Raw genomic sequence first — 14602 nt, 5'->3', positions numbered from 1 at the left:
TAACAAGGCTACACTGACAAGGCTGCAATGACACTGACAAGGCTGAAATGACACTGACAAGGCTGCAATAACAAGGCTACACTGACAAGGCTGCAATGACACTGACAAGGCTGCAATGACAAAGCTGCAATGACATGGTTACACTGACAAGACTACACTGACAAGGCTGCAATGACACAGACAAGGCTGCAATGACACTGACAAGGATGCAATGACAAGGCTACACTGACAAGGCTACACTGACAAGGCTGCAATGACAAGGCTACACTGACAAGGCTACACTGACAAGGCTGCAATGACAAGGCTACACTGACTAGGCTACACTGACAAGGCTGCAATGACACTGACAAGGCTGCAATGACACTGACAAGATCAGGGGAAAATCGTGGGTGCGTGTTATACGCCGATCCCCCGCTGATTGTGAGCGGAGGAGCGAGCCGCCGAGATACACATAACCGAGTGTACTCGGCTAGGCTCGGCACGGCTCACAGTCACGCCCAGTCCTGCCCCTATGATGGACATAACACAGGGACTGGGCGTGACTGTGAGTGGAGCCGAGCCTAGCCGAGGACACTCGGCTATGTGTATCTCGCGGCACTCGGCTCCTCTCGGCTCCGTTCACAGTCATGCCCAGTCCCGCCATTGGACCTCTGTTATGTCCATCATAGGGCGGGACTGCGAGAGTAGCCGAGAGCCCCCGAGCGCCGCCAAGATACACAGGACATCCGGCTCTGTATCTTGGCTGCGCCATTTTTAAACTGGAAGGCTGCAATAACAATGCTGCAATGACACTGGAGCAAGGCTGCAATGACAAGACTACACTGACAAGGCTGCAATGACACTGATAAGGCTGCAATAACAAGGCTACACTGACAAGGCTGCAATGACACTGACAAGGCTGCAATGACACTGACAAGGCTGCAATAACAAGGCTACACTGACAAGGCTGCAATGACACTGACAAGGCTGCAATGACACTGACAAGGCTGCAATGACAAGACTGCAATGACACTGACAAGGCTGCAATGACAAGGCTGCAATGACACTGACAAGGATGCAATGACAAGGCTGCAATGACATGGCTACACTGACAAGGTTACACTGACAAGACTACACTGACAAGGCTGCAATGACACTGACAAGGCTGCAATGACACTGACAAGGCTGCAATGACAAGGCTGCAATGACAAGGCTGCAATGACAAGGCTACACTGACAAGGCTGCAATGACAAGGTTACACTGACAAGGCTACACTGACAAGGCTGCAATGACACTGACAAGGCTGCAATAACAAGGCTACACTGACAAGGCTGCAATAACACTGACAAGGCTGAAATGACACTGACAAGGCTGCAATAACAAGGCTACACTGACAAGGCTGCAATGACACTGACAAGGATGCAATGACAAGGCTGCAATGACACTGACAAGGCTGCAATGACAAGGCTGCAATGACATGGTTACACCGACAAGACTACACTGACAAGGCTGCAATGACACCGACAAGGCTGCAATGACACTGACAAGGCTGCAATGACATGGCTACACTGACAAGGCTACACTGACAAGGCTGCAATGACAAGGTTACACTGACAAGGCTACATTGACAAGGCTACACTGACAAGGCTGCAATGACACTGACAAGGCTGCAATGACACTGACAAGGCTGCAATAACAAGGCTACACTGACAAGGCTGCAATGACACTGACAAGGCTGCAATGACAAGGCTACACTGACAAGGCTGCAATAACACTGACAAGGCTGAAATGACACTGACAAGGCTGCAATGACACTGACAAGGCTGCAATAACAAGGCTACACTGACAAGGCTGCAATGACACTGACAAGGCTGCAATGACACTGACAAGGCTGCAATGACAAGGCTGCAATGACATGGTTACACTGACAAGACTACACTGACAAGGCTGCAATGACACAGACAAGGCTGCAATGACACTGACAAGGATGCAATGACAAGGCTACACTGACAAGGCTACACTGACAAGGCTGCAATGACAAGGCTACACTGACAAGGCTACACTGACAAGGCTACACTGACAAGGCTACACTGACAAGGCTGCAATGACAAGGTTACACTGACAAGGCTGCAATGACAAGGCTACACTGACAAGGCTACACTGACAAGGCTGCAATGACATGGCTACACTGACAAGGCTGCAATGACACTGACAAGGCTGCAATGACACTGACAAGATCAGGGGAAAATCGTGGGTGCGTGTTATACGCCGATCCCCCGCTGATTGTGAGCGGAGGAGCGAGCCGCCGAGATACACATAACCGAGTGTACTCGGCTAGGCTCGGCACGGCTCACAGTCACGCCCAGTCCTGCCCCTATGATGGACATAACACAGGGACTGGGCGTGACTGTGAGTGGAGCCGAGCCTAGCCGAGGACACTCGGCTATGTGTATCTCGCGGCACTCGGCTCCTCTCGGCTCCGTTCACAGTCATGCCCAGTCCCGCCATTGGACCTCTGTTATGTCCATCATAGGGCGGGACTGCGAGAGTAGCCGAGAGCCCCCGAGCGCCGCCAAGATACACAGGACATCCGGCTCTGTATCTTGGCTGCGCCATTTTTAAACTGGAAGGCTGCAATAACAATGCTGCAATGACACTGGAGCAAGGCTGCAATGACAAGACTACACTGACAAGGCTGCAATGACACTGACAAGGCTGCAATGACACTGACAAGGCTGCAATGACAAGGCTACACTGACAAGGCTGCAATGACACTGACAAGGCTGCAATGACACTGACAAGGCTGCAATGACAAGGCTACACTGACAAGGCTGCAATGACACTGACAAGGCTGCAATGACACTGACAAGGCTGCAATGACACTGACAAGGCTGCAATGACAAGGCTGCAATGACAAGGCTGCAATGACAAGGCTACACTGACAAGGCTGCAATGACAAGGTTACACTGACAAGACTACACTGACAAGGCTGCAATGACACTGACAAGGCTGAAATGACACTGACAAGGCTGCAATAACAAGGCTACACTGATAAGGCTGCAATGACACTGACAAGGCTGCAATGACAAGGCTACACTGACAAGGCTGCAATAACACTGACAAGGCTGAAATGACACTGACAAGGCTGCAATAACAAGGCTACACTGACAAGGCTGCAATGACACTGACAAGGCTGCAATGACACTGACAAGGATGCAATGACAAGGCTGCAATGACACTGACAAGGCTGCAATGACAAGGCTGCAATGACATGGTTACACTGACAAGACTACACTGACAAGGCTGCAATGACACCGACAAGGCTGCAATGACACTGACAAGGCTGCAATGACATGGCTACACTGACAAGGCTACACTGACAAGGCTGCAATGACAAGGTTACACTGACAAGGCTACATTGACAAGGCTACACTGACAAGGCTGCAATGACACTGACAAGGCTGCAATGACACTGACAAGGCTGCAATGACACTGACAAGGATGCAATGACAAGGCTGCAATGACACTGACAAGGCTGCAATGACAAGGCTGCAATGACACTGACAAGGATGCAATGACAAGGCTGCAATAACATGGCTACACTGACAAGGTTACACTGACAAGACTACACTGACAAGGCTGCAATGACACTGACAAGGCTGCAATGACAAGGCTGCAATGACACTGACAAGGCTGCAATAACAAGGCTACACTGACAAGGCTGCAATGACAAGACTGCAATGACACTGACAAGGCTGCAATGACAAGGCTGCAATGACACTGACAAGGATGCAATGACAAGGCTGCAATGACATGGCTACACTGACAAGGTTACACTGACAAGACTACACTGACAAGGCTGCAATGACACTGACAAGGCTGCAATGACACTGACAAGGCTGCAATGACAAGGCTGCAATGACAAGGTTACACTGACAAGGCTGCAATGACACTGACAAGGCTGCAATAACAAGGCTACACTGACAAGGCTGCAATGACACTGACAAGGCTGCAATGACAAGGCTACACTGATAAGGCTGCAATGACACTGACAAGGCTGCAATGACAAGGCTACACTGACAAGGCTGCAATAACACTGACAAGGCTGAAATGACACTGACAAGGCTGCAATAACAAGGCTACACTGACAAGGCTGCAATGACACTGACAAGGCTGCAATGACACTGACAAGGCTGCAATGACACTGACAAGGATGCAATGACATGGCTACACTGACAAGGTTACACTGACAAGGCTACATTGACAAGGCTGCAATGACACTGACAAGGATGCAATGACAAGGCTGCAATGACATGGCTACACTGACAAGGTTACACTGACAAGGCTACATTGACAAGGCTACACTGACAAGGCTGCAATGACACTGACAAGGATGCAATGACAAGGCTGCAATGACATGGCTACACTGACAAGGTTACACTGACAAGACTACACTGACAAGGCTGCAATGACACTGACAAGGCTGCAATGACAAGGCTGCAATGACACTGACAAGGCTGCAATAACAAGGCTACACTGACAAGGCTGCAATGACACTGACAAGGCTGCAATGACAAGACTGCAATGACACTGACAAGGCTGCAATGACAAGGCTGCAATGACACTGACAAGGATGCAATGACAAGGCTGCAATGACATGGCTACACTGACAAGGTTACACTGACAAGACAACACTGACAAGGCTGCAATGACACTAATAAGGCTGCAATAACAAGGCTACACTGACAAGGCTGCAATGACACTGACAAGGCTGCAATGACACTGACAAGGCTGCAATAACAAGGCTACACTGACAAGGCTGCAATGACACTGACAAGGCTGCAATGACACTGACAAGGATGCAATGACAAGGCTGCAATGACAAGGCTACACTGACAAGGCTGCAATTACAAGGTTACACTGACAAGGCTACACTGACAAGGCTGCAATGACACTGACAAGGCTGCAATAACAAGGCTACACTGACAAGGCTGCAATGACACTGACAAGGCTGCAATGACACTGACAAGGATGCAATGACAAGGCTGCAATGACACTGACAAGGCTGCAATGACAAGGCTGCAATGACAAGGTTACACTGACAAGGCTACATTGACAAGGCTACACTGACAAGGCTGCAATGACACTGACAAGGCTGCAATGACACTGACAAGGATGCAATGACACTGACAAGGATGCAATGACAAGGCTGCAATGACACTGACAAGGCTGCAATGACACTGACAAGGATGCAATGACAAGGCTGCAATGACATGGCTACACTGACAAGGCTGCAATGACAAGGCTGCAATGACACTGACAAGGATGCAATGACAAGGCTGCAATGACATGGCTACACTGACAAGGTTACACTGACAAGACTACACTGACAAGGCTGCAATGACACTGACAAGGCTGCAATGACAAGGCTGCAATGACACTGACAAGGCTGCAATGACACTGACAAGGATGCCATAGTTGCCAACATTGTAAAAAAAAAAATGTGGGACACTTTTGTGGCTGTAGGCGGAGCTGTCCAATAATTAGGGGGCGGGGCATTCGTCAGCAGGTGTGGCCTAGGAAAAATAGAAAAGTGCGGCGCGCCGCGGCGAAAAATGGGCGTGGTTTACGCGAAATTGTGGGCATGGCTTAAATGGGCGTGGCTCTAGAGGGTGTGGTTAGAGTCTGAAATGAATGAGGGATGGAGAGGGGGAGAGAGGGGGAGAGAGGGGGAGAGAGAGGGAAATGACGGGACCGCAGCCCCAGATCCTACACAATAGAAATATGTGTATTCTAGAAAGTTTAACAATCAGCAGATAAAGATACTCCAAACACCTGGTGTTAGCACTTCAATCAATCCGGCACCATGATTGTTATGGTGTCAGGATGATTGAAGCGCATTATTTCTATTATTACATTGTAATATAAAATGAAATCATTCAACTCACCATAATGCAGAGTCAGTGGGATCCCTGAGCGTGTCACCAGCCACGTCGCCTGCCACCAGCCGTCCGTCCTTGCTTCAGATGTCCGAGCAGAGTCCGTCCTTGCTTCAGATGTCCGAGCAGAGTCCGTCCTTGCATCAGATGTCCCCAGCGGAGCCCCCCCTCACACCAGGAGTCCCCGGCGGAGCCCCCCCTCACACCAGGAGTCCCCGGCGGAGCTCCCCCTCATACCAGGAGTCCCCGGCGGAGCCCCCCCCTCACATCAGGAGTCCCCGGCGGAGCCCCCCCTCACATCAGGTGTCCCCGGCGGAGCTCCCCCTCACATTAGGAGTCCCCATTGCCCCCCCCCTCACATCAGGTGTCCCCAGTGCCCCCCCCCTCACATCAGGTGTCCCCAGTGCCCCCCCCTCACATCAGGTGTTCCCAGTGCCCCCCCCTCACATCAGGTGTCCCCAGTGCCCCCCCCTCACATCAGGTGTCCCCAGTGCCCCCCCACTCACATCAGGAGTCCCCAGTGCCCCCCCACTCACATCAGGTGTCCCCAGTGCCCCCCCCACTCACATCAGGTGTCCCCAGTGCCCCCCCCCTCACATCAGGTGTCCCCAGTGCCCCCCCCCACTCACATCAGGTGTCCCCAGTGCCCCCCCCTCACATCAGGTGTCCCCAGTGCCCCCCCCCACTCACCTCAGGTGTCCCACAGCGGTGCGCGCGCTCCCCCCCCACCTAGAACCCCCGCCCCTTTCCATATCAGACTGGCAGCGGGGCGGGGGGTAGGCGGGCCAAGGCGGAGCGGGGCGGGGCGGGCCGAGGCGGAGCGGGGCGAGGCGGAGCGGGGCGGGCCGAGGCGGAGCGGGGCAGGGGGTGGGCGGCGACGCAGAAGCTTCGTCTAGCCCCCCCCAGCCGTCTTCCTGAACTTCAACAAAATCTAGCGGCGGCGGCGGCGGCGGATTCAAATTCGGGACATTTCCCAGGACACCACAAATCCGGGAATGAAGTCCAAGTCCCGGGAATGTCCCGGGAAATCCGGGACAGTTGGCAGCTATGGGATGCAATGACAAGGCTGCAATGACATGGCTACACTGACAAGGCTACACTGACAAGGCTGTAATGACAAGGTTACACTGACAAGGCTACATTGACAAGGCTACACTGACAAGGCTGCAATGACACTGACAAGGCTGCAATGACACTGACAAGGATGCAATGACAAGGCTGCAATAACATGGCTACACTGACAAGGTTACATTGACAAGGCTGCAATGACACTGACAAGGATGCAATGACAAGGCTGCAATGACACTGACAAGGCTGTAGATGGACACTGATAAGGCTGCATTGATGGGCATTTAAATGTAAGTTTTTTTCCTTAAAATTCCCTCGTAAACTTGGGGTGCGTGTTATATGCCGATAAATACGGTATATCAGTAACTTAGGGCGTGTTCGTGCCACAAAAACGCACTACAGATCTGTTCTGGATGCGTTTCTGCACGCGTGTTCTTAATGCGTTTTTGCAAAAAGCAAAGATGTTTTCCTCTCGTGGGAATTTAAAAGGCAGGAGTCTTCAAGCAGTAATTAATTCAAAAATATAAATTTATTACAAAAAGTTAAAACATGACAATAATAAAAGAGATGGATGCAGGTAGAGTCGGATGTTAGCAAACAAGATGTGTATATAGATCTGATACAACAATACTAAAAAGGCACCACACACAGCTGTCCAAGCAATGGACTGGGACAGAAAGCCCGATGCGTTTCAAGGTTGTAAGTAGTTAGACCTCTTCTTCAAGGGCTGATGGTGAAAATATTTTACCAAAAAAAATTTTTACAAAAAATTCCAGAGTAAGCGGACATAACTGTTACAGAGAAATTTTATGGTCGTATACATTAAACATGCAAAAAACCTAATTTAGCACATTTGGGGACACACAGGACCACCACCAGGACTGAACACAAAGGGCGTCCTACCACTGAGGAATATCACCGTGGGTTCAAAAGGTCCCTTGCCCCTTGGTCATCTGAGAAAATGGTAATAAAAACTAGTAAATAAATAATTAAATTTATCCCGTAAGGGATAAATTTAATTATTTATTTACTAGTTTTTATTACCATTTTCATATTCCCAATATTGTGCTAGACTTTAGCAGGTGCACGCCTATATTAGGATTGCTTTACTGCTATGTCTCCCTTTTTTCCTGTGGGGTTAAAGTGGTGTTCCGGCCGAAATTATACTTTTTAAATAAAAATACCCCTATAATACACAATCTTAATGTATTTTAGTAAAGTTAGTCTGTAAACTAAGGTCTGTTTTGTTAGTTTATAGCAGTAGTTTGTTATTTTATAAACTTCCAGCAGGCCGTGGCCATCTTAAGTGTGGGCAACCTGAAGCCAGACTGTATTTCTTCCTGGATCTCATCCTTGCAGATCTCGCACATGCTCAGTGCAGCACAAGCAGTGTAATAGGTTTCAGGTCAGGTTTCCATAGCAACGGCAGTGTCAGAGGAAGTTGCTGCCCCTTCCCAGAAGGCATTGCAAACAGGAAATGCTGCGATGGGCCACGGCCAGGGAGGAGGAAGTGAAAAATGAATACAGCAGATATACAGTAGATACTGAGAAAAAAGATAAAAAAAATATCCAATTAGTTTACAGTGCGCAGTTTAGTGAGGGATGCTGAAGAGTTGTAAAAGTGGGTGGAACTCCACTTTAACTACCACGTTTTCTCCCCCACACTTTTTTTTTCTCAGATCTTTCTCGGTCTTTTATTCATTTTGCAAAAGACGAAGAAACCCAGTGGTGATTAAATACCACCAAAAGAAAGCTCTATTTGTGTGAAAAAAATGATAAAAGTCTCATATGGGTAGAGTGTAGCATGACTGCGCAATTTCCATTTAAAATGTGACAGCAATGACAGCTGAAAATTGGCCTGGGCAGGAAGGGGGTAAAAATGCCTGGTAGGCAAGTGGTTAAAAATCTATAAAATTTGGGCAAAACTTTTATAATATCTAAAGTGTGAAAAATGAGGTAAAGTTCAGCCTTAGTGAAGACACATTGTTGGGGGACATCATTTACCTGTTGAGGTCTTACGTTGCTGCTCCCCAAGATCTTCATGATAGAACAGCAACTCAGCAAGGCTCCCCGGTGTTGTAAAAATTTCTGCGACCCATGCAGAATCTCGACTTCGTCACTTTCTGTGTGGCTCCGTCACTCGCACAGCTGACGGCGGGGCTTTACTGCGCATGTGCGACTTCACTGGCCTTAATCGCGCATGCGCGGGAGATATTCGCAGTCCAGAAACATTATGGTTACGAGCAGGCGGACAGATGGTTAGAACATCAGCACCAGCCCCACCCACCCCACCCCTCTAACACGCCACGAATCGCGCATGCGCAAAGTTTATGTTTATGATCGAGAAAATGTATGGACTCAAGCGGGCGGTCAGAGGCGGAGAGTTGGTGGGAGGGGGAGATAAAGCGATGCTTGGAGTGCATAGCACTGTCTATATACATTGTTCTGCCATCAAACAGTGCAACTGTGCCCATCTGCCACTCTGCCCATCAATCGCTGCAACTGTGCCCATCTGCCACTGTGCCCATCAAACGCTGTAACTGTGCCCATCTGCCACTGTTCCCATCAAATGCTGCCACTTATGCCCATCATATACCTCCCAACATTTGAACTTCAGAATGAGGGACACTGGAGGAGGGAAAAGATCTGCAGCGCGCACAGTGTGCCGCGGTAAAATACGGGCATGACCAAGTGCTTAGCAGAGGGAGGGGCTCAAGGGATGTGCTTAAAAAGAACACAGGTTTCCTTGTACCTATAAAATATGCTTTGATTGCTTTGTCTTTGTCCTTAAAATAGTCAGGGACTGCATAGCAACCAGCAACTGTTGAGAAAATGAGAAGTATATAATGTACAATATTGTGTATATATAGTACAAGAGTGTGTAATGTAAAGAATGTAGGGGACAGGAGTGTGTGATGTACAGAATGCAGGGGACAGGAGTTTGTAATGTACAGAATGCAGGGGACAGGAGTGTGTAATGTACAGAATGCAGGGGACAGGAGTGTGTAATGTACAGAATGCAGGGGTCAGGAGTGTGTAATGTACAGAATGCAGGGGACAGGAGTGTGTAATGTACAGAATGCAGGGGTCAGGAGTGTGTAATGTACAGAATGCAGGGGACAGGAGTGTGTAATGTACAGAATGCAGGGGTCAGGAGTGTGTAATGTACAGAATGCAGGGGACAGGAGTGTGTAATGTACAGAATGTAGGGGTCAGGAGTATGTAATATATGGAATGCAGGGGGTGGCTCCATATATTCCCTTAATCCCATCCCGACTCCATCCACCACCCCGATCCAATTCTGGCTCCATTCATCCCTGATCCCATCCCAACTCTATCCATTCCCCTTATCTCATCCTGGCTCAATCCATCCCCCGAACCCATCCTGGCTCAATCCATCCCACATACTATCCTGATCCCATCCTGACTCCAACCATCCCCCGATCCCATCCCGGCTCTATCCATCACCCGATCGCATTCCGGCTCCATCCTTCCCTTGATCCCATCCCAGCTGCATCCTTCTTGTCCCCCTTCCTCATCCCATCCCAGCTCCACCCTTTTTGTCCCCCTCATCCCAGCTCCATCCTTCTTGTCCCCCCCCCTCATCCCATCCCCATCCTTCTTGTCCTCCCCCTCATCCCATCTCCATCCTTCTTGCCCCCCTCATCCCAGCTTCTTCTTTCTTGTCCCCTCCATCCCAGCTCCATCCTTCTTGTCCCCCCTCATCCCAGCTCCATCCTTCTTGTCCACCCTCATCCCAGCTCCATCCTTCTTGTCCCCCCGTCATCCCATCCCAGCTCCATCCTTCTTGTCCTCCCCCTCATCCCAGCTCCATCTTTCTTGTCCCCCCCTCATCCCATCTCCATCCTTCTTGTCCCTTCTCATCCCATCCCAGCTCCATCCTTCTTGTCCCCCTCTCATCCCATCCCAATCTTTCTTGTCCCCCCTCATCCCAGCTCCATCTTTCTTGTCCCCCCCCATCCCAGCTCCATCCTTCTTGTCCTCCTCCTCATCCCAGCTCCATCCTTCTTGCCCCCCCTCATCCCATCTCCATCCTTCTTGTCCCCCCTCATCCCATCTCCATCCTTCTTGTCCCCCCTCATCCCAGCTCCATCCTTCTTGTCCCCCCTCATCCCAGCTCCATCCTTCTTGTCCCCCCTCATCCCAGCTCCATCCTTCTTGTCCCCCTCTCATCCCATCCCAGCTCCATCCTTCTTGTCCCCCTCTCATCCCATCCCAGCTCCATCCTTCTTGTCCCCCCTCATCCCAGCTCCATCCTTCTTGTCCCCCCCTCATCCCAGCTCCATCCTTCTTGTCCCCCTCTCATCCCATCCCAGCTCCATCCTTCTTGTCCCTCTCATCCCATCCCAGCTCCATCCTTCTTGTCCCCCTCTCATCCCAGCTCCATCCTTCTTGTCCCCCTCTCATCCCATCCCAGCTCCATCCTTTTTGCCCCCCCCCCCCTCATCCCAGCTCCATCCTTCTTGTCCCCCTCTCATCTCATCCCAGCTCCATCCTTCTTGTCCCCCTCTCATCCCATCCCAGCTCCATCCTTCTTGTCCCCCTCTCATCCCATCCCAGCTCCATCCTTCTTGTCCCCCTCTCATCCCAGCTCCATCCTTCTTGTCCCCCTCTCATCCCATCCCAGCTCCATCCTTCTTGCCCCCCCCTCATCCCAGCTCCATCCTTCTTGTCCCCCTCTCATCTCATCCCAGCTCCATCCTTCTTGTCCCCCTCTCATCCCATCCCAGCTCCATCCTTCTTGTCCCCCTCTCATCCCATCCCAGCTCCATCCTTCTTGTCCCCCTCTCATCCCAGCTCCATCCTTCTTGTCCCCCTCTCATCCCATCCCAGCTTCATCCTTCTTGCCCCCCCCTCATCCCAGCTCCATCCTTCTTGTCCCCCTCTCATCTCATCCCAGCTCCATCCTTCTTGTCCGCCTCTCATCCCATCCTAGCTCCATCCTTCTTGCCCCCCCTCATCCCAGCTCCATCCTTCTTGTCCCCCTCTCATCTCATCCCAGCTCCATCCTTCTTGTCCCCCTCTCATCCCATCCCAGCTCCATCCTTCTTGTCCCCCTCTCATCTCATCCAAGCTCCATCCTTCTTGTCCCCCTCTCATCCCATCCCATCTCCATCCTTCTTGTCCCTTCTCATCCCATCCCAGCTCCATCCTTCTTGTCCCCCCCTCATCCCATCCCAATCTTTCTTGTCCCCCCTCATCCCAGCTCCATCCTTCTTGTCCCCCCCATCCCAGCTCCATCCTTCTTGTCCTCCTCCTCATCCCAGCTCCATCCTTCTTGCCCCCCCTCATCCCATCTCCATCCTTCTTGTCCCCCCTCATCCCATCTCCATCCTTCTTGTCCCCCCTCATCCCAGCTCCATCCTTCTTGTCCCCCCTCATCCCAGCTCCATCCTTCTTGTCCCCCCTCATCCCAGCTCCATCCTTCTTGTCCCCCTCTCATCCCATCCCAGCTCCATCCTTCTTGTCCCCCTCTCATCCCATCCCAGCTCCATCCTTCTTGTCCCCCCTCATCCCAGCTCCATCCTTCTTGTCCCCCCCTCATCCCAGCTCCATCCTTCTTGTCCCCCTCTCATCCCATCCCAGCTCCATCCTTCTTGTCCCTCTCATCCCATCCCAGCTCCATCCTTCTTGTCCCCCTCTCATCCCAGCTCCATCCTTCTTGTCCCCCTCTCATCCCATCCCAGCTCCATCCTTTTTGCCCCCCCCCCTCATCCCAGCTCCATCCTTCTTGTCCCCCTCTCATCTCATCCCAGCTCCATCCTTCTTGTCCCCCTCTCATCCCATCCCAGCTCCATCCTTCTTGTCCCCCTCTCATCCCATCCCAGCTCCATCCTTCTTGTCCCCCTCTCATCCCAGCTCCATCCTTCTTGTCCCCCTCTCATCCCATCCCAGCTCCATCCTTCTTGCCCCCCCTCATCCCAGCTCCATCCTTCTTGTCCCCCTCTCATCTCATCCCAGCTCCATCCTTCTTGTCCCCCTCTCATCCCATCCCAGCTCCATCCTTCTTGTCCCCCTCTCATCCCATCCCAGCTCCATCCTTCTTGTCCCCCTCTCATCCCAGCTCCATCCTTCTTGTCCCCCTCTCATCCCATCCCAGCTTCATCCTTCTTGCCCCCCCCCTCATCCCAGCTCCATCCTTCTTGTCCCCCTCTCATCTCATCCCAGCTCCATCCTTCTTGTCCGCCTCTCATCCCATCCCAGCTCCATCCTTCTTGCCCCCCCCTCATCCCAGCTCCATCCTTCTTGTCCCCCTCTCATCTCATCCCAGCTCCATCCTTCTTGTCCCCCTCTCATCCCATCCCAGCTCCATCCTTCTTGTCCCCCTCTCATCTCATCCAAGCTCCATCCTTCTTGTCCCCCTCTCATCCCATCCCAGCTCCATCCTTCTTGTCCCCCTCTCATCCCATCCTTCTTGTCCCCCTCTCATCTCATCCCAGCTCCATCCTTCTTCTCCCCCCTCATCCCATCCCAGCTCCATCCTTCTTGTCCCCCTCTCATCCCATCTCCATCCTTCTTGCCCCCCCTCATCCCAGCTCTATCCTTCTTGTCCCCCTCTAATCCCATCCCAGCTCCATCCTTCTTGCCCCCCTCTCATCCCATCTCCATCCTTCTTGCCCCCCTCATCCCAGCTCTATCCTTCTTGTCCTCCCCTCATCCCATCCCAGCTCCATCCTTCTCGTCCCCCCTCATCCCAGCTCCATCCTTCTTGTCCCCCTGTCATCCCATCCCAGCTCCATCCTTCTTGTCCTCCCCCTCATCCCAGCTCCATCTTTCTTGTCCCCCCCTCATCCCATCTCCATCTTTCTTGTCCCCCCCTCATCCCATCTCCATCCTTCTTGTCCCTTCTCATCCCATCCCAGCTCCATCCTTCTTGTCCCCCCGTCATCCCATCCCAATCTTTCTTGTCCCCCCTCATCCCATCCCAGCTCCATCCTTCTTGTCCCCCTCTCATCTCATCCCAGCTCCATCCTTCTTGTCCCCCTCTCATCCCATCCCAGCTCCATCCTTCTTGTCCCCCTCTCATCCCATCCTTCTTGTCCCCCCTCATCCCATCCCAGCTCCATCCTTCTTGTCCCCCTCTCATCCCAGCTCCATCCTTCTTGTCCCCCTCTCATCCCAGCTCCATCCTTCTTGTCCCCCTCTCATCTCATCCCAGCTCCATCCTTCTTCTCCCCCCTCATCCCATCCCAGCTCCATCCTTCTTGTCCCCCTCTCATCCCATCTCCATCCTTCTTGCCCCCCCCTCATCCCATCTCTATTCTTCTTGTCCCCCTCTCATCCCATCCCAGCTCCATCCTTCTTGCCCCCCTCTCATCCCATCTCCATCCTTCTTCTCCCCCCTCATCCCATCCCAGCTCCATCCTTCTTGTCCCCCTCTCATCCCATCCCAGCTCCATCCTTCTTGCCCCCCCCCTCATCCCAGCTCTATCCTTCTTGTCCCCCTCTCATCCCATCCCAGCTCCATCCTTCTTGCCCCCCCCCTCATCCCAGCTCCATCCTTCTTGTCCCCCTCTCATCTCATCCCAGCTCCATCCTTCTTGTCCCCCTCTCATCCCATCCCAGCTCCATCCTTCTTGCCCCCCCCCTCATCC

The sequence above is a fragment of the Aquarana catesbeiana genome, linkage group LG11, assembly GCF_042186555.1.
Source record: "Aquarana catesbeiana isolate 2022-GZ linkage group LG11, ASM4218655v1, whole genome shotgun sequence".
Lineage (NCBI taxonomy): Eukaryota > Metazoa > Chordata > Amphibia > Anura > Ranidae > Aquarana > Aquarana catesbeiana.
The sequence above is the reverse complement of the archived record's forward strand: the minus strand, read 5'-3'. Positions refer to the sequence as shown.